This window comes from Siphateles boraxobius, unplaced genomic scaffold (assembly GCF_051911475.1).
Source record: "Siphateles boraxobius isolate OS27281-9 unplaced genomic scaffold, OSU_SipBor_1 130, whole genome shotgun sequence".
NCBI classification, from domain to species: domain Eukaryota; kingdom Metazoa; phylum Chordata; class Actinopteri; order Cypriniformes; family Leuciscidae; genus Siphateles; species Siphateles boraxobius.
This window is the reverse complement of record NW_027508734.1, coordinates 18,264,712-18,289,755: the sequence shown is the minus strand read 5'-3', so window position 1 is coordinate 18,289,755 and position 25,044 is coordinate 18,264,712. Positions and strand designations below refer to the sequence as shown.

Here is a 25,044-nt window from a genome sequence, read left to right as displayed (position 1 = left end):
CTGACCGTCTGTGGGTTCAGGGACTACTCGCTTAGGGGAGCGTTGCCCCGTGAGAGCATATCCGCGCCCAGATTTTGGACGCCCGGGATGTGCGCTGCTCTCAGAGAGCTCAGACTGGCTTGTGCCCACAGGAGGAGTTCCCTCGCCATAGCATGCAGGTTGCCTGACCTGATGCCACCCTGGCGATTTATGTAGGCCACCACTGACATGTTGTCCGTACGGACTAGGACGTGGTGACCCCTGAGGTTTGACAGAAAAGCTTTCAGGGCCAAACCAACTGCTCCATTTCCAGACAATTGATATGTAAGCTCTGCTCCGTGCTCGACCAGAGGCCGGAGGCAGGCTTGCCCTCGTGCAGAGCTCCCCAACCTAGGTTGGACGCGTCTGTAAAAACCACCTTCCTCCTGGAAACTACCCCTATGGTCACCCCCATGTGGTACCAGTCCTGAGCCCGCCAGGGAATCAGTGTTCTTAAACACCCGTGATTCACCGTAATGCGCAGGCTGTTTGACTGCCATGCATGGGTTGGCACACGGCGTTTCAGCCAGTGCTGCAGCGGGCGCATGCGCAGTAATCCCAAGTTGAGTACTGACGATGCAGCTGCCATTAGACCAAGCAGTTTCTGAAATTTCTTCAGAGGCGCGCACTCGCGCGCCCTAAATGCAGCCGCCAGTGTCTGTATAGAGAGAGCGGGCTCTTGAGTGAGCCGCGCTTTCATTGTCACCGAGTCTAAAACCGTGCCCAGAAAGCCAACAGTCTGGCTGGGGGTCAGTTTGCTCTTGGTCACATTGATTGTGAGCCCCAGGTATTTTAGATGGCTGAGAATCAAATCCCTGTGAACTATCAGTTCGTCTCTCGACTGCGCCAGCACCAGCCAGTCGTCGAGATAATTCAGCACGCGCACTCCCTGACTTTTCAGTGGGGAGAGCGCTGCATCCATACATTTTGTGAATGTGCGGGGTGCCAGGGACAGACCGAACGGCAGAACGGTGTATTGATATGCCCTCCCCTCGAAGGCGAATCTCAAGAATGCCCTTTGATGAGGGTCGATCTGAATATGAAAATATGCATCTTTCAGATCCATTGTAACAAACCAATCGCCCGGGCGAACTTGCGCGAGAATTTGTTTGAGTGCTAACATTTTGAAAGGCCGTCTCGTGAGAGCCTTGTTCAAATGTCTCAGATCTAGTATGGGTCTGAGTCCACCGTCTTTCTTTGGAATTAGAAAATAGCGGCTGTAAAACCCCGAATACATAAGCGCGGGAGGGACTGACTCTATCGCTCCTTTTGCTAATAAATTCTGAACTTCGGTGCGTAGCTCGTGACCCACGCTGCTTCTCACCGACATCTCGATAACCGCCTGGAATTTCGGAGGTATGCGAGCGAATTGGAGCGAGTAGCCTCGCTTTATAGTGTTTATAACCCAACTCGACACACCGGGGATGGCTTGCCAGGCCATAGCCCGTGTGGCTAGGGCATGACACACTGAATGAGACGGGCCGCCTATAATAGGGGGACCTGATACCCTTATAATGTGATTTGTGCACATACTGAGTGTTTGACTGACTATACAGGCTTTTGCCCGGGGGGAAGTCAGTGTTACAACAGGGAGGGGGCCACCAAGTGAAGGGGGACTGTGAACCCGTGTGTTGTGATTGTGAAACATGCTCTTTTTGTGCTTTATTTGGGTCGCCATGAAAACAGCGTTTGTTTGCAAAGACACGCTCACTGCTGCGGGCCTGTTTACAATAATAAAATCCCCAGCCGCCTGAACTGAACAGGGAGCTGTGGGAAGTTTCGCTGGTTTTTTCGAGGGTGGTCCGGCTAGCGCGAGACACGAGCACTCTCTCTTTCCTCCTTGTGCTAGGACGACTTCGGAGGTACCTGGTCAATCACGGCGCTGGGCCGCGGGCCTTGACCCCGGGGTAGCGGGTAGCGCTTCGCGGGCCTTGACTGGCGGTGGCTATCAGCGGCCGCGGGGGCTGAGAGGCCTGCTTCACCGGTTTGGCTGGATGAGGCGAAGGCGGTGGCTTGGGCTTGCTGGTCGTGGAGCTCGAGCCTTTCGGCAAGAAGTGTCGCATAGCCTGGGACGCTTTCTGTGCCTCTGTGTACCTCTCCGAGAATCCCTTCACGGCCGGGCCGAAGAGACCGGAGCTGGAAACCGGGGCGTCGAGAAATCTAGTCCTGTCGGCTTCTTTGATCTCGGTGAGGTTAAGCCAAAGATGGCGCTCGAGCACGACCAAGCTCGCCATGTTCCTTCCGATGGCCTGTGCTGTAGCCTTAGTAGCACGCAGCGCTAGGTCTGTAGCACTTCTCAGGTCTCGAAAGGCCTCCGGGTCCGGGCCAGCCTCGTCCATAGACTGGAGGAGTTTGGCCTGGTAGACCTGCAACACGGCCATCGTGTGCAGGGCCGATGCAGCTTGACCGGAGGCGGAATACGCGCGTCCAGCGAGGGCTGAGGTGTTTCGGCAGGGTTTGTTGGGATGAGAGGCTCTAGCTCGCCAGCTAGCTGCAGTGCCCGGGCAAAGATGAGCAGCCACGGCCTCTTCGAGGGGCGGCAAAGACTCATAACCCTTTTCCGCTGCGCCATCCACAGAGGAGAGCTTCGCGGAAACTGCAGATCCCACACGTGCTGAGTACGGAGCGTGCCAGGACTTGGTGAGCTCCTCGTGGACCTCGGGGAAAAATGGCGCTGGTTTCCGACGAGGGGCCTGCTGGCGCCCCGACAGGAACCATCCATCCAGCCGACTACGCGGCGGCTCCTCGGGCGTGGTCCACTCTAGCTCGAGGTCCGCGACGGCCTTCGTCAGGATCCGAAGCATTTCGGCATCGGAGTTTGTCCTGGTCGCTGAACCACTAGCCTCATCCTCCGAAGCGGCGATGGACAGGCTGTCGTCGCGCTCGAGAGATCCGCCGAAGGAGACGAGGCCCTCCACGTGGGGGGGAGGGCGCTGGTCTCCTACAAACAGGACCGGTGATGTCGTCCGAGTAGGAGAAAGTGAAGCACGCGGGGACGCGGCCGGCGTGCGTTCACCAACTTCCATACCCTCCGGTTGCCGCTGGCTGCGACGCTTCTTCTTCATTGGAATAGACAGCGTGGCTGAAGCGGCATCGCCGTCTCAAGAGAGAGCTAGCCGATTGCGCAGCACTGAGATAGGCATGCTTTCGCAGGCTGCACATCAGCCGGCAGAGAGTGCATTCTCCCCGTGGTCTATCCCCAGGCAGGAAATGCAGCTCGAGTGTTGGTCTGCTTCGTGCAGACGGCCTCCAAACGTGTCGCAGGCTGAATGAGGCATCTGAAATAAAACACAAAGCTTTCGAACAAAGGATATAGGCTGTCGCCGGATAGCCACAGGTGAGACGGCGTCAGGAGACAACGGCGTGCAGGCGAAGTCTGCTGAAGAGAAGCTCGCTCAGGCTGAAAAGGCTTGTTCGACGGTGAATAACAGTAGAAAGCTCAGGGACATGTGTACTGTCGCTGAAGGTGTAAAAATCTGCTATAATGGCTAATTCAGGGGTCAATATAGGCTAGGCCCCCTCGGTGGGTCTATATAGGCTAAGCCCCCTGATATTGGGCTAGCTCATTGGTAGCACGGCAGAGTCGCCCGCGCCATCGGATGTGCAGTTGCTGCAGCACAGCCTATGAGATTGCCAGACGCTCAGTGTGCTAGCTGTGCAGCTGCAAATGCGTTTTACATATAGGCTTCAGTAAATCGAGGAAAAGGAGTTTCCCCCCACTGCGTATAGCTACGCAATACGCAGTGACCGTTCGAAAGGGAACCTCCTTTATCATTAAAGGAATAGTTCAGTCAAAAATGAAAATTCTGTCAGTATTTACTCACCCTCATGTTGTTCCAACCCCGTAATACCTTCGTTCATCTTCGGAACACGAATTAAGATATTTTTGATTAAATCTGAGAGCTGGATCACTCCTCCATACTAGTCCATTGGCTTCTAAGGGATTCAAACTTGCCGGTCCCTAAAAGTTATTAAAGACATCGTTGAAATAGTCCAAGTGACTACTGTGGCTCAATCTTAAGTTTATCAAACGACAATAATACTTTTTGTGCGCCAAAAATCCCAAAATAATGAGTTTATTTCAACTATTAATTTCCTTCTCTCTGGGCCTCGAGTCAGTTCACTGGTATAATAGCGTAAGCTTCTGTTGTTGTACGTCACACGTCACACACATGACCAGCGTCGGCCAATAGCGAGCCTACATGTGAGGTACAACACAGAAGCACTACGCTGCTAACCTACGTGAACTGACTCGAGGCCCACAGAAGGAAATGAATATTTGAAATAAAGTCGTTTGTTTTGGGGGTTTTTTGCACACAAAAAAGTATTCTCGTTGCTTGATAAACTTAAGATTGAGCCACTGTAGTCACTTGGACTATTTCAACGATGTCTTTAATAACTTTTCGGGGCCGGCAAGTTTCAAAGCCTAAGAACCATATGGAGGAGTGATCCAGCTCTCAGATTTAATCAAAAATATTTTAATTTGTGTTCCGAAGATGAACGAAGGTCTTAAGGGGTTGTAACAACATGAGGGTGAGTAAATACTGACAGAATTTTCAATTTTTGGGTGAACTATCGCTTTAACCTTAATCCATGCACCATCTGTACCTCTATTACTTTACAATACTGGCCATAACAAACCAGATTTAAACAGATGATGTAACAAATTTTTAGAACTTGTTCAATAAACAAGATGTGTTTCATCTGGACAAGCTTGGGTGCTTTTCTCTTTTTGTTTATACTTATTGTCTGTATGTCTTTTTACCAAAGTATTTAAGTATTATAAGAAAGGTCACGTAGTGCCGTATATTGACTTGAAGTACAAGGGTTGAACAAAAACTGTGAGAGGAATTCATGGATTGCGACAGATGAAGGCTTTTATGTGAGAGATGGGAGTGTTAGTCAGCCAGATGCAGCTGAGTGACATGGCTAGGTGGGTTGGGTGGTTAATTGTGAAGAAGATAAGACTAAATCATTGGCTTTAAGCTTCAATCTGATTTTGACACCAACAGAAAGCTAAAAAGGGCCTCTTTTCATTTGCAGCTTTGGACACATATAGTTTAATAACCCTGAAAACTGCTGCAGCAACCTCGAAATCAAATGACAGACTGTCAGCATATAGCACTATAGATAAAAAAACGGAAATGTGCTTTCTCTACTTTAATAGAAATACACAGCCCTCACACTCCTAACCTTATACCTACAAATTTACAATTTAAATCACCTGGTGATGGGAACAAATTTTCCTTCTGGCCCTTTTCTGGACTTGGGTTACTGATGATCGGCCATTTGACTACGCACAGAGCCATTACCTCAATCAGAGCTGTTAATGTTTCACTTCATGAAGCACAGCATGAATCTTCCTCAGTGACTCACATAAGTGCTTTTCTACAGCAAAAGGGCACAATGTCTGAAGAGGCTTTCGGAAGCATTTCATCCAATACTGTCTAAAGGGTCCTGATTTTATTGACCCATGATGTGACCAAAATTATGGCTGTAGGCAATTTTAATGTGTTAACACTGAAATTAATTATAAGGAAATTAATTAACTAAAACAATTAGCGCAATTAATCAGGCCCCTGACATGTATGCACATTCCATAAAAAGGGATTTTCCACCAGAGTAATTCAAGCTTGCAAGTACCACCTTCGTGATTTTGCATGTTGTGTGTTACACATTGCATCGTATTTAGACAAATATTAATTGTAAATGTATACAATTTAGATTTTATGAAAAACTTAAAACGCTATGCAGTCAAATTATTCTCCTGATTATAAACATGCTGTTATTTTACAAATATTATATCAAAATATGAAACGAACACAGACGTAAACAACTTACTTCTAGTCAATTGAGATGGACGCAGAATTCAAAATCCCACTCTCTGACCATACGGTCCAGTGTCTTCCAGTAAATACTCAGATACACATTCCAACATGCATCTACAGAGATCGGAAGAACAGAGAAAATTATTAATTAATGTGAAGCAGTTTAAAGAAGTCAGACAGAGCACAGGGGACTGGCCTAATTAAGAGTGCTTCCTGTTATGTACTTCCATTCCATATGGTGAGAACCGACCAATTATGCCAATTTCATTTAGAAGCTATACTGTAAAACTGTTAAAGGTACTGAAATGGAAATCAAAGCTATTTGGTATTTTATACACACACACACATATATATATATATATATATATATATATATATATATATGTACACACACACATCATTGTCTATTTAAACATAACTACACAATTTTTCCAAATCACTGCAAGCAAAATAAGACCTTGTGACCAACTGTGCATGCTTACCCTTTAAAACACTCTCCCTAAACACTGATGCATTGAGGGCTTTAAATACAATTCTGTGCTACTCTGAAAAACAGATAAGACTGTTGACTGATTTCTGTTGCCATATACAAAAGTCTAACCGTAAGACTGGATATAAATTTTAGTCCACAGAAAAATGAGAACCAACACATCGACAGCTTATTATAGCAAAGAGTAGCGAAAGGGATTTTAAAACATTAACATTACTGTCCATCCCAGTAACTGACCACCCAAAAATCTTTAAAAAATAAAAGTAGTTCATGTTGAAAAATTGATAGCGTAGCATGTCTGTAATCAAAATCAATTGCAAATCATAAAGTAATTCTGCCTGTATAACAGAAATATAAACATACTCAAACCTAAAACACCAAAAAATACATCAAACAAAAGGAGTGTAGCATATTCAAGTGTGATGGTTGACAGATTGTAATTGTATAAATACTTCATAAAAGACACAACAAAGCCACTAAAAAGTATGCTATTGTAAAAGGCAGATAAAGTATGTACATATATAAGATGACGATTTTTAGTATTTTTTTAGTAAAGATATGACATCTCTCGAAGGGGGAGTGGAAAATGCAAGGAACATTGTATAGCCTAGGCTACTATAAAAATGAACTTAATAAACGTCAAAAAGTGACTTTAACAGACATCTGTCCTTATTCAGGGGTGTACTTGGCTTTTCAAAACAATTTAATTCCATCACCTTCTATACTCATCATTAATGTTATCATTTATTGTATTACAAATGCAAAATGTTCGCCCTGAAGACAGAAAAACTGGCCAAAGCCAGTAGCCTACACAAGATGTATTATTATGGCAGATAGCAGGGACGGAGCACGCCGAGTTTGCAAGAAAGTTGATTTATTCGCTAACTTTTCAATGACAAACAATTGTTCTTTTTAGTCTAGAGCTTAAGGCAGAGAAACATTTTAAAATGGTACGTGTGTAGGCTAATTACCCTAAGTTGTTTTTACGGTTTTATTAATAGGACCAAACCGAGAGAATGTGACGAACACACTCCCTGCTGCCTTCAAAAAGAAAATAGTCCTAAATAACTCTTTTCCTCCTTTCGAATAAAACCAACAGCGATCTATAATGCTTGAGTTTAATGTAAAATAACTAAAATTGCAGCTAACATTTCACGAGACCAAGAAATGATTATCAATTTTACCTTATATCGCAGACAATATGTTGTGTGCTGCCTTGAATGCAGTGCGCTCGCGTGCTCCAGTTGTGACAATTGCAAAACCAACACAAACCACACGCACACGGACTCAGTTACCGTAAGCAACAGAAGAGAATTCGCGCGCAGCGCCGGGAAACTACCGTATTGAATATAGCTGACAAAACGTCATCGTTTTCTTCTTCACTTAAAATTATAGCCTTGTGTCTAAGTCCTCATTTGAAGGTGTCATATTGACTGTTTTTGTCGATAAATCTGTCAATGAGTCAGAGTCTGCCTTTGAGATTGATGACAAAACCTTCCTAAATATAAATGCTTAGCAAAAACGAATGTTGTTTATGTGTTATTCATGAACAGACACTCATAAACACATTGCACAGTTTTTTTTTTTTTTTTCAAGTAAAGTGGACTAGATTATTAGCAAAATATGTATGGCAGTGACTTTAAGATTATAGCAAGTAGCTTATATTTGCTGTTTCAATACTGAAAACATATTTTAGATAATTCTTTTCTTGAAAAATATCAAATTTTTCCTGCTGGAGGGGGAAATCTGCTTAAGGGGATTGTTCACCCAAAAAAACTACAATTATTTTATATATTATTCCGAACCTGTACGCATTTCTTTCTTCTGTAGAACACAGAGAATAACAGAGGGCGAGTAAGTGATGACAGAATTTTCATTTTGGGGTGAATTATCCCTTAAAGCGGGTTTATGGTCTAGTTACATGATTAATGTTAGTCATGTTCACTGTTTTACCCAAGAGCTACAAAAAATTATGATATTGGAATTTTAGCTTGTGTAATTTACTCAAAACGTCCCAGTTAATGAGATATAGCCCATATGACCTGAAAGAATGTTCCTTGTTATTAAAGACAAAAAATGAGGCCAGCCAATATAGTATAATATGGTGAACATGCTGTCCACAGCATGAATTGCAAGAATAGCGGTTGATTTATGTATTTTATTGTGAGAATCTGTCTTATTATGAAGGTACTCAATGCAGACTCTATGAGCTAAAGGAATCACTGGAAATGTCTCATTGCAGAATCTATATTCTGGCCATAGAAGCGTTCTACCACAAGGCAAGGATTTTTTAAGGAATAAAAAGACAAATCAACCCCTCAGGTCAAACAAGGTTTCTGTAAAGACATTTTAATGGATGATTTAATTAATAAAGTCATAATGCCCCATGCAGATAAGGTTGGGCGTGCTTTAAATGGATTACTTGTTTGTTCTTGCTATTTTTATATATTAAACTTAGTGCAAAAATAAATAAATTTGGGGGCAACGTTTGGGCAGAGACCAAAAATGGTGTTGAACTGGAGGCTGTCATATTCTCACATAAGATTACTTGCATCCTCATTCGATTCCTGTCACAGCTAATATCGTTATACATATCCAGCACCCGAGTCAAGGTCCCTTACATATTACTGAATGTTATTTCCTCCATCTATTCCTCAAATCTTTTTGGAAATTTTATCTGAACTTTTATCTACCTTGCTGTGCCCTTGTTCTGAACAGCGTAAAAGACTACATTGCTCTTACACAAGATCACAAAAGCAATTTAATTTTGTAGTTAAGCAGGCTATGTCTAGGATCACATCACATGCTGTTAACAATTTTCTTGTATTTTTACAGTACAGTACTGGCAGCAAGGTTGCCAGCAAGTTACTGTATTTTGATTTACAGTAATTGTACTGTAATTCAATTTACAATACACATAAACAGTACAGTAAACTACAAAACAGTACTGTACGGTATTTTTACAGTATTTTGTAATTTTTGTCTACTTCTGCTGTAATTATACGGTATTGTACTGTAACATCTATATTGATACATTATTGCAAAATATTAAAATTTCCAAATTACTAATAATGATACTAAAGATAATATGTAGTTATTACAGTATATAAATCTATAGGTAATAATAATATAATGCAACTTCAGAATAACTGCAAAAGACAATCCAAACAATGTTCTTGTCAAAAATGTTTTTTATTCATAAATTACACTATTAAAACCATTTAAGAATATTGCATGTCCAGTACACCAGCAGTTTACAGGTATAAACAGCTTTTAAAGGGATAGTTAAAGGACTAGTTCACCTCAAAATGAAAATTTCCTAATAATTTACTCACCCCAATGCCATCCAAGATATCCATATCTTTCTTTCCTCAGTGGAAGAAAAATTAAGTTTTTTGAGGAAAACATTTCTGGATTTTTCTTTGAATTATGGACTTCAAATGACAACCAGCGTTTTGAAGTCCAAATCAATGCAGTTTCAAAGGTCTTTGAAGTGCTTGAAACGGCTGTGCACGATCGCAGATGAGTAAGGGTGTCTTATCTCGTGAAACGATAGGTTATTTAAAAAAAAAAAAAAAAATTATATATATATACTTTTTAACTACAATTGTTCGGATTGAGCTGATCTGCAACGTGCCGGGAACTACTTCATCACGTTGAAAGGTCAGGCTCGATGTCGCCGGCGGAAGTACCGCCCCACTCGACCGTGCGAAGGAGGATAGTTCAAATTGTATTGGTCACTTTGTAAACAGTGGGGCGGTACTTCCGCCGACGCCGGCGACATCGAGCCTGACCTTTAAACGTGATGACGTAGTTCCCGGCATGTTGCATTTTTTTTCTTTTCTTGAAAATTACCTATCGATCGCGAGATAAGACCCCCCTCCTCAGCTGCGCTCGTGCACAGCTGTTTTTTCAAGCACATCTACATCTTATAACAAGATTTCAAATCGATATAACTGTAGAAAAAAAATTTCAATAACAAAATAGCTCCACCAAGTGGACATTACTGATCATTTTTTATTTGTGACGTCAGAATTTTGCATGCCATCTCAGCCATAACTGTATGATAAACTGTATTGTTGACCTGATAGTATAGCCAGATAATTTTGATAACATTTCTAGCTAATAATGAACATTTAACCTACATGGAATCCAATCCAATCCAACTTGATTTGTTAAGCACTTTAAAACAACCAAAGTTGACCAGAAAAATAATCACGAGGTACAAAATTACATATAAATACAACAATAAACAATAAATCGACAAACATACACATAAACATGAGTATAAATAATAATATCCACGCAATAAAGGCAATCAAAATAAGAAATAAAAACAAAATAACATCAACATCCTTCTAGGTGTCAAAGGCCAAAGAGAAAAGATGCGTTTTAAGTCGGGTATTAAAAACATACAAAGAAGAGGCCTGCTGAACGTGCAGACTCAGATAATTCCATAAACTAGGAGCAGACACAGACCCTCTGAGCTTCCGCTTAGTTTTAGGCATACTCAGGAGCAGCTGATCATCTGACCTGAGAGAGCGGACGGATTTATAAGAGTGTAGAAGCTCAGAGAGGTATGGCGGGGCAAGACCATTCAGGGATTTAAAAACAAATAACCGAATTTTTAAATGGATCCTAAATTGAATAGGCAGCCAGTGTAGTGAAGCTAAAATAGGGGAAATGTCCTCATATTTACGTGTGCCAGTTAAGAGACGTGCAGCTGCATTTTGTAATATAAGGTTAAATATACTGTACTGGGCCAGGGAACCCAGATCTACAGCTAGGGGGGGTCCTAGTAGTACCTCTAAAAACAATCACTTCCGTCTTTTTATCATTAAAAATCATTAAAAGTTCAGAGCCATCCAGGCCTTTATGTCATCAAGACACTTAAGTAACAGTCTAACAGAATATTAATTTTGTCTTTTTAAGAGGCACATAAATCTGACTGTCGTCTGCATAACAGTGGAAAGAAATGCCGTGCTTCCTAAGTATGGAACCAAGAGGGAGCAAATAGAGAGAGAAAAGGACAGGACCAAGCACTGAGCCCTGTGGGACCCCACACAAGAGAGGAGCAGAGGAGGATACAGAGTCACCTAGATAGTTTGATCAGTCAAGTACGACCTGAACCACTCCAGTGCTATGCCCCTGATGCCCACCCACTGCTTAAAACATGAAATCAAAATTTCATGATCCACTGAGTCAAATGCAGCAGTTAGATGTAAAAGAAAACCCTGTGCAGGGTTTTAAAACCGGATTGGAGAACCTCTAATATATTGTGTTCTTCCAAAAAGGCCATTAATTGACTGTACACAGTATCCTCCAGGATTTTTCAAAAGAATGGCACTTTGGAGATAGGCCTGAAATTAGCAAGAACTGCAGGATCTAGAGCTGGTTGTTTAATCAGATGGTGAACTACTGCATGTTTAATATTTTCCGGGACCACACCTGAGGTCAGACTGCTATTTATGACAGCAACAACAAATGGTCCTATGGTGGGAAAAACCTCCTTAAATAGTCGAGGGGGGACAGCATCATTTGGAGAACCCGAGGGCTTCAAATGACCAACAACCTCCTGTAAAAAGGAAAAAGTCACAGGCTCAAAGTGATCAAAGACAGCAGAGCAGGGGACAGAGATTGAAGGGTCATAAGCTGAAGGTGAAATTTGAGCCCTAATGGAATTGACCTTATCAATAAAAAAGTAAAGGAAGTTTTCACACACACCAGGGGATGCCTCCATACAGGCAGTCTGCGGGGCATTTAAATGTGAGTGAATAGTGTTAAAAAAAAACACGAGGCTTTTGACAGTTTGACAGGATAATATCTGATAAATGTTTTCTTTTAGCATCTTACACAGTTTTCTGGTAATGACGCCAGCAGTCCCTTAACATTTGAAAAGTCACTCACAAAAGCACTCACATCTGGCAGCACGAGTCGTGTCATTTAGCCAGGGCTCAGATTTAGTTTTAGGGCGCCTGGATTTTATGGGAGCCACAGTATCGAAAACAGTCTGGCAGGTGGAATGAAACCATGAGCTAAGCTCCTCTGAGCTAATCATTCATCTGTTGCGGAAATAAATTGACAAACCACAAACTTAACTTATTCTCATAAAAGATGTTTAATTCATTTCAATTTTTCAACATTTTATAAAAAAACAGGGCATGTGTTGGACAACGATGTGGTACGACTGTTTGATTGACGAACTTACTGTCCAATGATTCTAGGTGGCCTTGGAAATGATTGGCTGGAGTTTTTCGAGTCCTGCCCATTCCACAGATGATTAAATTGCTTAATTTCCATTTCAGTGGAAATCTAACTCAGTGGCTGTAAGTGGGTTAGGAATAGGATTTCAAGTTATTTTGAAAAAAATGACAAAAAAGAGAATCACATAACCGACCTTTAACATTTACTAATACATTATTAAAATCTTGTAAACATTTGTTAATGCACTGTGAACTAACATGAACTAACAATGAACAGCTGTATTTTTATTAATTAAAGTTAACAAAGATTAACAAATACATGAATATCAGTCACATGACTTCTTACGTCATCCGCTCTTTTTCCAGTTGACTGCCGCCATCTTGAGTACCTGCCAAGTACTGTCTACAATACTGACGGCATTAGCTAGGAAGCAGATTTTCTCTGTTTGTTTCACTTTATACATAACCAACTTTGTTTATGTAAACCCTGTGTGTATTTGACAGTATTCGCGCAATAAGACTAGAAAGATAACTTCGTTCAGTAACCTGTCGCTGTTGTTAGACAGGCTTAGTGCGCGTGCGCTTCGGGTGTACGCGCTCAGAAAAGCGCTCGTTAGAACCGCGCATCAACACGTGAATGACTTGTTAGCACATGCAAATAATGAATTTATGTGAACTGCATTGTCCCGTTCCTTTGCGTTAACATTTGATGTGAATATACGTCGCGTTGTAGCCTATGCTCAGACGGAGGCGCCAGAACTGCAACTGATAGAATGCAAGATACTACGACATTTCTTCAAAAGCAGATGGTGGATATATTTTAATCTACGATCATAAATCGTGATATCGCACACCCCTAAGCTAGCGTAAGCTCGTTATCATTTACATCCACTCACCACAGACAACATGAACACTGCACAGAGAGTTGCACACACTTTTATAAAATAAAAGCAAGCAGCTGCGTGCATGGTTGGGCATGATATGATTGAAGGATTTTGACTGAATGCGTGCAAAGTGCGCTCCCTTAATAATTCCTAAAAAGCTGACATCAGTTAATTGCGATCTCACATCTCTGTTAATATCAATTAAGCTGACTGCACAATGAATCTTTCATAATATACACACTTTGTTTGTCACAATTAGAGGATTTGTCAGCTGCAGCATACAGAGCTCTGCACAAAAAGTCCGTTTTGAGCATAGAGGTTTTGAGCAGTGAGGGGAGTCTGCAAACGTGTTTTAAAAGGAAACTCTGGTCTGTAAATCGTTTCTATTTTGTTTTAGTTCTTGTTTCTTTTCTGCAAAAATGTATTAGTTTTTATGTTTTATTCATAGATATTTCTAGTTTGCAGGAGTCCACGGAATCGTTTTATTCTCCCTTCAACGCGCACACACACAGAGAGTGCATTGCCGCTCGCTCTCGGCCATCAAATCTAGTCCCGCGCCGCACTCTTTTGCATTGGGAGTGCACATCTCTAGATCAAGGGCCCGGCCCGAGGATAGTGACGGGAAACATCGGCCCGCAAGATCGGGCTCGGCCAGACAATAAGCTCTAGTTCCTTTGCGACTGACGTATCGATCTTGCCGAATCAGGTACTCAAGATGGCGGAAGACAAGTTTTAGAATTGAGTGACGTCAGTGAGGAGACGTTGGTGACATCATCTGATATTCATGTATACAGTAACAAATGTATTGCTCATGGTTAGTTCGTGTTAGTTAACACATTAACTAATGTTAACTAATGAACCTTATTGTAAAGTGTTACCAAAATTGCAATGTGAATACCCCTAACACTGGCGTAGCCACGGGTGTGCCGGTGCCACCCACAGTGGCAGCTGGCACACCTAAAATAGATGCAGAATTCTTTTTTAAAGTTTTAATAAAAACATTTCCTAAACTTGGACTATTGTTGTTTACCTAAAATATTTGAACATTTAAAATGTATTTTAATTTTTAAATTATTATCGTTAAAAAAAATATCTGCCGACATTCGGACTGCCAACCAATCCGCAAACAGCCGCTGACTGGTAATACGGTTGTGCTGTTGAGTCTCGCGCCTCATGAGGAGAAATAGAAACAATGAGCGCAGTTCACACAAAGAAACTACTCGGTTACTCACGTAACCTCAGTTCCCTGAGTTTGGGAACGAGTATTGCGTAGCTATACGCAGTGGGGGGAAACTCCTTTTCCTCGATTTACTGAAGCCTTTATGTAAAGCGCATTTGCAGCTGCACAGCTAGAACATGAGCGTATGGCTCGCTCATAGGCTGCGCTGCGGCAACTGCACATCCAATGGCGCGGGCGCCAAGGGGGCGTGACCTCAGTTTATAATAGTCCCCGAATTCGCCATTATTGCAGGTTTAACGACTGAATCGACAACTTGCCATGTTACTATAGTGCGGCTGGCTACGCAATACTCGTTCCCTAACTCAGGGAACTGAAGTTACGTGAGTAACCGAGTAGTTCCCTTTCGAACGGTCACTTCGTATTGCGTAGCTATACGCAGTGGGGACGCCATGCAAAACCCGCACTGAGTAACTGGCTGCCACTGCAACTCAGGCCCCTGAGCATACAGAACAAGCCATAACCGCATAATTATCTATAAATAGACCAGACACCGTCAGGTCTAAAATAGTACACATCAGTTAGAAATAACCCAACATACTATACCAATGAACCCAGACACTGTCGGGGTTATTAGTATATGAACATATAACCAGTCAAGCGGGTTTATATATGAAATTATAACCGGCCAAAGCAGGTTTTATATATGTATGGAATATAACTGGCAAAAGCGGGTTTTATATATGTCATATAACCGGCCAAAAGCGGGTTTTATATATATGTAATATAACCGGCAACAGCGGGTTTATGCATGAATACAACCGGCCAGCAGCGGGTTTTATATATATATGTGAATGTGATAGTGCACAGTAATATATGACAAGACCAGCCACCGACGGGTCTTAATCATACTGAAAGCACCTTCGGCTTCAGGGAAGGCACATAGAAACTCATAAATGTGGAAGGCGAGGACCAGCCGGCCGCATCACAAATATCACTAATGGGAATGCCAGATGACCAAGCCCATGACGAGGCATACCTCTGGTTGTATGGGCCTTGATAACTATAGGGCAAACTTGACCGGCTGCGGTATAAGCCATAGAAATAGCATCCACTATCCATCTAGACAGTCTTTGCTTAGTGACTGGATCCCCCTTGGATCTACCACCAAATTAGACAAAAAGCTGTTCTGATTGTCTAAAAGACGCAGAACGCTCCCGATAGATTCTCAGCGCTAAGACAGGGCAGAGAAGATTAACCTCTCCATCCTCTGCAGAAGGAGGGAGGGCTGATAATGTCACCACCTGTGCTCTGAACAGTGTTGAGAGCACTTTAGGAACGTAACCATGTCTGGACTAGAGGATGACTCTGGAGTCATCTGGACCCAACTCCAAACATGCAGGGCTCACAGAGAGCGCCTGCAGATCTCCCACTCGCTTGATAGATGCCAACGCCATAAGGAGAGCGGTCTTCAGCGAGAGGGTTTTTCGATCAACCGATTGGAGCGGTTCAAAAGGCGGGACTTTCAGAGCCCCCAGGACCGTGGAGAGGTCCCAAGGCGGCACAGACGGAGGTCTGGAGGGGTTCATTCTCCTCGTACCTTTCAGGAATCTTACGACCAGGTCGTTTCTTCCCAGTGACTGGCCAGCCGTCAGAACATGATGTGCTGCTATGGCTGCCACATACACTTTGAGCGTGGACAGGGAGCAACCCGCGTCCAGCAGCTCCTGTAAGAATGAGCGAACCACAGATATCACGCATGACTCTGGGTCAGCCTGATTTTGAGCACCAGCTGGAAAAACCTGACCATTTTGAAGCATACAGGCGCCGAGTCGACGGGGCCCTGGCTTCAGATATAGTGCTTAAAACCTTCTCAGGAAGGTCCTTGGGTACCCGTTGAGGGGCCAAACATGGAGGGCCCATAAATCGGGTCTCCGATGCCACAATGTCCCGTTCGCCTGTGTGAGGAGGTCTTTCCTCAGTGGGACAGGCCATGGGATTGTGTCCGATAACTGAACCAGTTCCGGGAACCACGGTCTGGTTTTCCAGAGAGGGGCCACCAGAAGGACTGGGCCCCCTCCCCCCCCCTCTCTGACCCGTTTGATGACTTGTGGAATCATCGGGACGGGGGGGAAAGGCATAAAGGAGACGATTGGGCCATACATGGGCCAGCTTCCCTGTTCTTCGAGAAGAACAATTTGCAGTGGGTGTTGATTCTCGAGGCGAAAAGGTTTGATTGTCTGTGGGGACTAAGACGTGGTGACCTCTGAGGTTCGACAGAAATGTCGACAGAAATGCCAACCCAACTGCTTTCATCTCCAGACAGTTGATATGTAAGCTCTGCTCCGTGCTCGACCAGAGGCCGGATGCAGGCATGCCCTCGTGCAGCGCTCCCCAACCCAGGTTGGACGCATCTGTAAGAACCACTTTTCTCCTGGAAATTGTTCCCATTGTCACCCCCTCGTGGTACCAGTTCTGAGCCCGCCAGGGAATCTTAAACAACCGTGATTCACCATAACGCGCAAGCTGCCTGACTGCCATGCATGAGTTGGCACACGGCGTTTCAGCCAATGCTGCATCGGGCGCATGCGCAGTAATCCCATCCGGAGTACTGGCGATGCTTCTGCCATGAGACCAAGCAGTTTCTGAAATTTCTTCAGTGGCGCGCTTGCGCAATCTGAAAGTGCCTGCAAGCGCTCGCACCGAGAGCGCGCGCTCTGTGTGAGTCGCGCTGTCATAGCTCGAGTCTAAAACTGTGCCCAGAAAGATCATGCTTTGGCTGGGGGTTAGTTTGCTTTTTGAAACATTGATTGTGAAACCCAGGCATTTTAGATGGCCGAGAATCAAATCCCTGTGAGCTAATAGCTCGATTTTCAACTGTGCCCGCACCAGCCAGTCGTCGAGATAATTTAACACGTGCACTCCCTGAAATCTCAGAGGAGAAAGCGCTGCATCCACACACTTCGTGAATGTACGGGGTGCCAACGATAGACCGAACGGCAGAACGGTGTATTGATAAGCCCGGCCCTCGAAGGCGAAACTCAAGAATGGCCATTGACGAGGATTTTATTTGAATGTGAAAGTAAGCATCTTTCAGATCCATTGTGACAAACCAATCCCCCGGGCGCACCTGCGCAAGGATATGTTTTATAGTTAACAATTTGAACGGCCGTCTCATGAGAGCTTTGTTCAAATGTCTCAAATCTAGAACGGGTCTGAGACCGCCGTCTTTTTTCGGAATAAGAAAATAGCGGCTGTAAAAACCCTTTTTTTTTTTAGCGTGGGGGGGACTAATTCGATCACCCCTTTTGCTAATAGATTTTGTACTTCGGTGCGAAGCACGTGACCCACGTTGCTTCTCACCGAAGTCTCGAGAACCGCCTGAAAATTTCGGGGGTCTGCGAGCGAATTGGAGTGAGTAACCTCGATTTATAGTGTTTATGACCCAACTCGACACATCAGGGATAGCTTGCTAGGCTATAACCCGTGTGGCTAGGGCTAGACACACTGATTGGGGCTGGTCGCCTAACGTAGGGGGACCTGATACCCTTATATTGTGATTGGTGCACACATTGAGTATTGGACTGACTGTACAAGCATTTGCGTGTGGGGAAGTCAGTGTTACAACGGGGGAGGGGCCACCTAGTGAAGGGGGACCGTGAACCCATATATTGTGATTTGTGCACACTTTGAGTATTGGACTGACTGTACAAGCATTTGCGTGTGGGGAAGTCAGTGTTACAACGGGGGAGGGGCCGCCTGATAAAGGGGGACCGTGAACCCATGTGTTGTGCTTGTGAAACTGTTAAGTCCTTAGGGACGTTTATATTGTTTTTGTGTGTTTTGGCTTTTTCTTGGTCTTCTCGCTCTTTCTCTCCCTCTCACTTTCCCTTTCGCAGGTCGTAGATGATTGGCTGTTCCTCTTGTCAGTCATCTATAACGAGTTGAGTTGGTGGGACATTTAGCACACTTAGTTGTTTCTTTTGTCTATATTCATTAGGCTAGGGATTTGTGCCACCCCCTGTATTTTTGTTTTCATTAGTCAGTATAATTTATTTACGACGTCTCGGACGTTGAAGACTTTTTCTTTGATCTTTTGTTTTAGTTTAGGTTTAGATTGAAATGGTTTAGTTAGATTCGTTTTGCTTATGTTATTTTCATTTGTTTGGCACAAATCCTGTTTTCCCTTTCTTCCTTTTTGCCTTGTTCACATGTAATATAAATTACTTTATCCTTATTAAATTACTTCTTATTCTATTTTTGGTTGTGTCTCTCGTGTTTCTAAACTCATTCAGTGTTCAATAGAGACGTATGTCTTAACTGGTCTTGTGTTCCCCTTCTAAAAATCCCTAGATGGGTGAGAGCCAAAGAAGGGTTGTAACATAATGGGGGCTCGTCCGGGATCCAACTGAATTAATAAATAACCAGTTCATGACACCGTCTCTTGTATCATTGGGTGTGTTGAGAACTCGTACGTGCGGTTGTTCGGCGTCATAACGATGTTTATTTTGGAAAGGTTTCTTGAGAGTCCCTCGGTAGAGGAATTAGATAGTTGTAGGAAGGATGATTTGGTGATGATAGCAAGTCACTTTCAGTTTTCGGTAAATAAGCAGTCTCTTAAAAAAGAGATTAAGTCTGTGGTATATAATCGATTAGTAGAGACGTATGTCTGAACCGGTCTTGTGTTCCCCTTCTAAAAATTCCTAGATGGGTGAGAGCCAAAGAAGGGTTGTAACATAATGGGGGCTCATCCGGGATGTAGAGATGAATGTGCTTGCGTTGCCGGAGGAGGAAGCTGTAGTTGCGAACAGTGTGGAGGTGGGTACGTCTAGTAGGAGTGAGAATGTGGGTGGGGAGGGGCTAACGCTTACGGCGGAGGTTGAGGCTGAGGCTAGGGCGGGGTTGCCTCCCTTTGATCCGTTCTCCCCTATGTCTGTTTGCTCAAAAGGGGAAACGAGACTGAAAGTCCGTTTGGCCTGTTTGCAATTTGAATCGCAGGAGAAGGTGCAGGCTTGGCAGGCGGAGATGGATTTGAAATTACAAGTTCGAAAACTTGAGATCGAGGCGGAGACGCAGGTCAGAATGCGACAGCTGGCACTGGATGCAATGCGAATTGTGGGGGGTTCCGCTGCGCGACCAGATCCCCCTCGAGTTAGTTCCGCTGCCACTGTTGACCGTTCTCCCATTGTGGTGCCTACTCCTACTGTTGCCCCAGCGTCTGCTTCCTCCGTAGCAACCGAGTCATTCGATGTTGGTAAAAATATTACACTACTGCCACATTTTCGTGAGACCGAGGTAGATTCCTACTTTAGTGCTTTTGAGCGCATTGCTGTGTCTTTTCGTTGGCCAAAAGATTGTTGGGCTTTGTTACTGCAATTTCGCTTAGTTGGTAAAGCGATGGAGGTTTTCTCTACTCTTTCCTTAGAGGACAGTTTGAATTATGACGCTGTAAAATTAGCAATTCTACGTGCCTACGAGTTAGTTCCAGAAGCATATAGACAGAAATTTAGAGGCCATAAGAAGAGCTCGTCTCAAACATTTGTTGAATTTTCAAGAGAGAAGGCTCTTCTCTTTGATAAATGGTGCTTGAGGAGTTTAAGGGATGTTTATCCGAACGTGTGGTGGTCTATTTGAAAGAACAGAAGGTTAATGCGTTGGCGCCAGCTGCTGTTTTGGCAGACGAGTTTATGCTCACTCATAAGGGTACATTTTTCGTGATGCGTAGTGAAAAGAGCGGGACTGGTTGTCCATCTCGAACTCAGGGTGTTCGGGAAAAATCTGGTGTGCCGAATCCGAAAGAGCTAAGGGATTGCTTTTATTGCCATAAACCCGGACATTTGATTGCTGACTGCCCGGTGCTGATGCGTAAACAGCAATCTAGGGACCCGAAAAGTGTTGCGTTCGTAAAGACTGTACCACCGTCGGAACTAGTGTGTTGTACGGAGGGTTTTGATGCAAATTATGAACCTTTCGTTATGCCAGGATTTGTTTCGTTGTCTGGAAAGGAAGAGGATCGGAGAGAAATCTCTATTCTCCGAGATACTGGTGCCATGCAATCTATTATGCTGTCTGATGTGTTACCGTTCTCTGATGTATCATATTGTGGCTCAAACATTTTGATTCGTGGGATAGAAATGCAAGTAGTGTCTGTTCCTTTGCATAGTGTGCATTTACAATGTACACTGGTTTCAGGGGTCGTGCGAGTTGGAATTCGTAGTTCACTCCCTGTAAAAGGAATTACACTTATCTTAGGAAACGATTTGGCTGGAGGCAAAGTTTTGCCAGCTCCCGAGGTGACTGATGTTCCGTATGTTTGTCCAATTGTTGATGATGTCATTAATTTGCACCCTGAAGTGTTTTCAGCTTGTGCAGTTACTCGTGCTCAGTCAGCTAAAACAGGGCGCGAAGTTGATTTGGCTGACTCGCTGATGGGATCCATCTTAGCGGATGATGTGAAAACCCCTGAAACTAAGATGGGTTTTGGAAGCGTTCTTAAGGTGAGAAATTCAGAAAATTGGCTAGAAAGTTTGAATTCGTTAGATCTACCCATTACTCGCTCTCAGATCGTTTTTGCCCAAAACGATGATCCCTCTTTGAGAAAGTGTTTGTCAGCTGTAATTAGCTCTGAGGCTGCTAAGAAAAGAAATATTGCATACTTCGTAGACAATGGTTTAGTTATGCGTAAGTGGTGCTCTAAGGTTGAGGAGGATTTGGATTGGAACGTGGTATATCAAGTGGTAGTTCCAATCAAATATCGTTCTCATGTATTGTGTTTGGCGCATGAACATTTGCTTTCGGGACATTTGGGGGTAACGAAAACTTACCATCGTATTCTTCAGCATTTTTTTTGGCCTGGGTTGAAGCGAGACGTTGCAAAATTTTGTCGTACGTGTCATACTTGTCAAATTGCAGGAAAGCCGAATCAGGTTATCTCATCCGCTCCACTGTCTCCTATTCCGGTTATAGGAGAAGCGTTTGAAGAGGTACTGGTTGATTGTGTCGGACCATTACCGAAAACGAAAGCAGGTAATCAATATCTATGTACTATAATGTGTAGAGCCACCAGATTCCCCGAGGCTGTTCCATTGCGGAAGATAACGGCTCCTGTTATTCTGAAAGCTTTGACTAAGTTTTTTTCCACTTTTGGACTTCCGAAAGTTGTCCAAACAGACCAAGGTACACATTTTTTGTCGCGAGTTTTTTCCCAAACGCTAAAGTCTTTGTCCATCGAGCACCGAGTTTCTAGTGCATATCACCCAGAGAGCCAGGGTGCGATCGAAAGGTTTCATCAGACCTTAAAAACCATGCTTCGAAAATGTTGTATGGACACAACTAAAGATTGGGATGAAGGAATTCCTTTAGTATTGTTTGCGGTACGCGAGAGTGTGCAAGAATCGCACGGTTTTAGTCCGGCCGAGTTGGTTTTTGGACATACTCTTCGGGTACCGCTAAAGGTTTTGAAAGATCAGCAGATGGAGAGTAAAACAGAGAAGAAAACGAATGTCCTGGATTACGTTAGTCGATTTCGAGAGAAACTGCACAGTGCATGTGATCTTGCGGGTAACTTCTTGATAAGTGCGCAGTCGGAGATGAAGGATCGATTTGACAGGCACGCTGTCGCACGGTCTTTTCAGCCTGATGACAAGGTAGTGGTATTATTGCCGATACCAGGGTCTGCATTGTCTGCTAGATTTACTGGTCCGTATAGCATAGTTAGGAAACTCAGTAATACGGACTATATTATATCCACTCCCGAAAGAAGGCGCAAGACGCATGTTTGTCACATTAACATGCTTAAAGCATATTATGCTCGTGATGATTGTGTACGTGTTAAACCGTTCCCAGACAATGCAGCTGTTTTAATAACGTCTAAAGTTTCTTCTGTTTTAGAAGGTGACCTGAATGAGGATGAGGATGGACTGGTACTGAGAAATACTCCTCAACAATGTAGTAAATTGGGAAATTCCGCTATTCTGTCCAATCTGTCTTCTCATTTATCTTCTCTACCTAATGGGCAAAGGCAGTACGTGGTTGCTCTCCATACATCATTTCCCGTTCTGTTTTCTGATGTCCCATCCCAGACTGGGGTGTTACAGCATGATATTGATGTTCGAGATGCAAAACCGATAAAACAACATCCTTATCGAGTTAACGAGGTTAAGAGATCCGCTATGAAGACAGAAACTGACTATTTGTTAGAGAATGATTTAGCTCGTCATAGTTATAGTCCGTGGAGTTCCCCATGTCTTCTCGTTAAGAAACCTGATGGTTCTTTTCGTTTTTGTACGATTACCGAAAAGTCAATGCTGTCACCGTGCCTGATTGTTATCCGCTCCCTAGAATGGAGGATTGTGTCGACAGTATCGGTTCCGCTAGATTTGTTAGCAAACTTGAGTTACTTAAAGGGTACTGGCAGGTATCATTGACCCCACGTGCGTCCGACATATCTGCGTTCGTAACTCCGGATTGCTTTCTACAATATCATGTTATGGCGTTCGGGTTACGAAGCGCACCTGCTACGTTTCAGCGATTGATTCAAACCGTTCTCGCTGGGGTACCAAATTGCAAGGCATATTTGGATGACTTGGTGATCTTTTCTAGTGACTGGAAAGAGCATATGTCTTTGTTGCGTACTGTGTTCGAACGTTTAGAACGTGCGTCTTTAACACTTAACCTTGCCAAGTGTGTGTTTGGTCAAGCCACTGTGACCTATTTGGGAAAGCATGTAGGAAATGGGCAAGTAAAGCCGGTAGATGAGAAATTTGCTGCTATTACTGAGTTTCCTATTCCTGTTACACGGCGAGAGTTAAGACGATTTTTGGGTATGATTGGTTACTACCGAAGTTTTTGTAAAAACTTTTGCAACGGTAGTAACTCCTCTCACTAACCTCCTCAGCCCTAAGCAGACTTTTGTCTGGACTGATGAATGTCAGGTTGCTTTTGAAAATGCTAAGGCTTTGATGTGTACCAGTCCAGTTCTGGCAGCCCCACAATTTGATCAGGCGTTCAAGCTGGAGGTCGACGCGAGCGCAGTAGGCGTTGGAGCAGTCCTGATTCAGGAGGGTAAGGATGGTGTGAACCATCCAGTTTGTTTTTTTTTCTCGAAAATTCAACAAACATCAAGCAAATTATTCTACCATCGAAAAGGAAACCCTCGCTTTGCTATTAGCTTTACAGTTTTTTGAGGTTTATTTGGGTTCTTCGAATTTGCCTACAAATGTGTTCACTGATCACCATCCCCTTGTGTTTTTGTCCCGCATGTATAATGCAAACCAACAATTGATGCGCTGGGCTTTGTTTGTACAGAATTATCATTGAAATTCATCATAAGAAGGGTTCTGAGAACATCCTTGCTGATACTCTGTCTAGAGTTTAAAATGGGTATGTGTGTTTTCACTTGGGCTATAATGTTCAGGTTTTGTTTGTTTGTATCAAACTATGAGTTTAATCTTAAATGTGGGGGTGTTACGTCCTTAGGGACGTTTATATTGTTTTTGTGTGTTTTGGTTTTTTCTTGGTCTTCTCGCTCTTTCTCTCCCTCTCACTTTCCCTTTCGCAGGTCGTAGATGATTGGCTGTTCCTCTTGTCAGTCATCTATAACGAGTTGAGTTGGTGGGAGGCGGGATCTTCATTAGCGGGATGCTTGACACCTGGAGAAGCCCTATTTAAGATACATGTTACCGCCAGCAAGGGAGAGAGATTTTTGGTTTTGCTTTGAGATTTTTTGTTTTCACTTCGGTTGATTTTAGTTCTGTTAAATGTTTGTTTTGTCTGTCATGTAATGCTTGCCTTTTGTTCCGAGTGTTCCCTGAAACTTCTCATTCGTGAGCTCTGAGTCTGTTAAACAGCTTTGCAAAGCTGGGTTAAGCGGGAAGGTGGAAGGGAATTGGTAAGGTTGTCACGTGACATACATTTAGCACAATTAGTTGTTTCTTTTGTCTATATTCATTAGGTTAGGGATTTGTGCCACCCCCTGTATTTTAGTTTTCATTAGTCAGTATAGTTTATTTACGACGTCTCGGACGTTGAAGACTTTTTCTTTGATCTTTTGTTTTAGTTTAGGTTTAGATTGAAATGGTTTAGTTAGATTCGTTTTGCTTATGTTATTTTCGTTTGTTTGGCACAAATCCTGTTTTCCCTTTCTTCCTTTTTGCCTTGTTCACATGTAATATAAATTACTTTATCCTTATTAAATTACTTCTTATTCTATTTTTAGTCGTGTCTCTCGTGTTTCTAAACTCATTCAGTGTTCAATAGAGACGTATGTCTAAACTGGTCTTGTGTTCCCCTTCTACAAATCCCTAGAAGGGTGAGAGGCAAAGAAGGGTTGTAACAGAAACTGAAAGCTAACATTTTGAACGGCCGTCTCATGAGAGCTTTGTTCAAATGTCTCAGATAGAGTGGGTCTGAGGCCGCCGTCATTCTTCGGTATTTGAAAATAGCG

General features: G+C 43.4%; 1 protein-coding gene across 2 annotated transcripts in view; it reads right to left on the bottom strand.

Moving 5' to 3' along the window:
• The window catches only part of tp53i11a (tumor protein p53 inducible protein 11a), a 39,274-nt gene extending 33,302 nt beyond the window's left edge, over positions 1-5,972 (bottom strand). The window contains exon 1 of one of the 2 annotated variants that reach the window (XM_077228493.1): positions 5,860-5,972. The gene's annotated coding sequence lies outside the window, so the exon portion shown is untranslated. Of the gene's footprint in view, positions 1-5,242; positions 5,297-5,859 lie in introns of those variants that run through there. The other variant, XM_077228494.1, reaches the window with a different exon arrangement.
• Between the last annotated feature and the right edge of the window lie 19,072 nt (positions 5,973-25,044).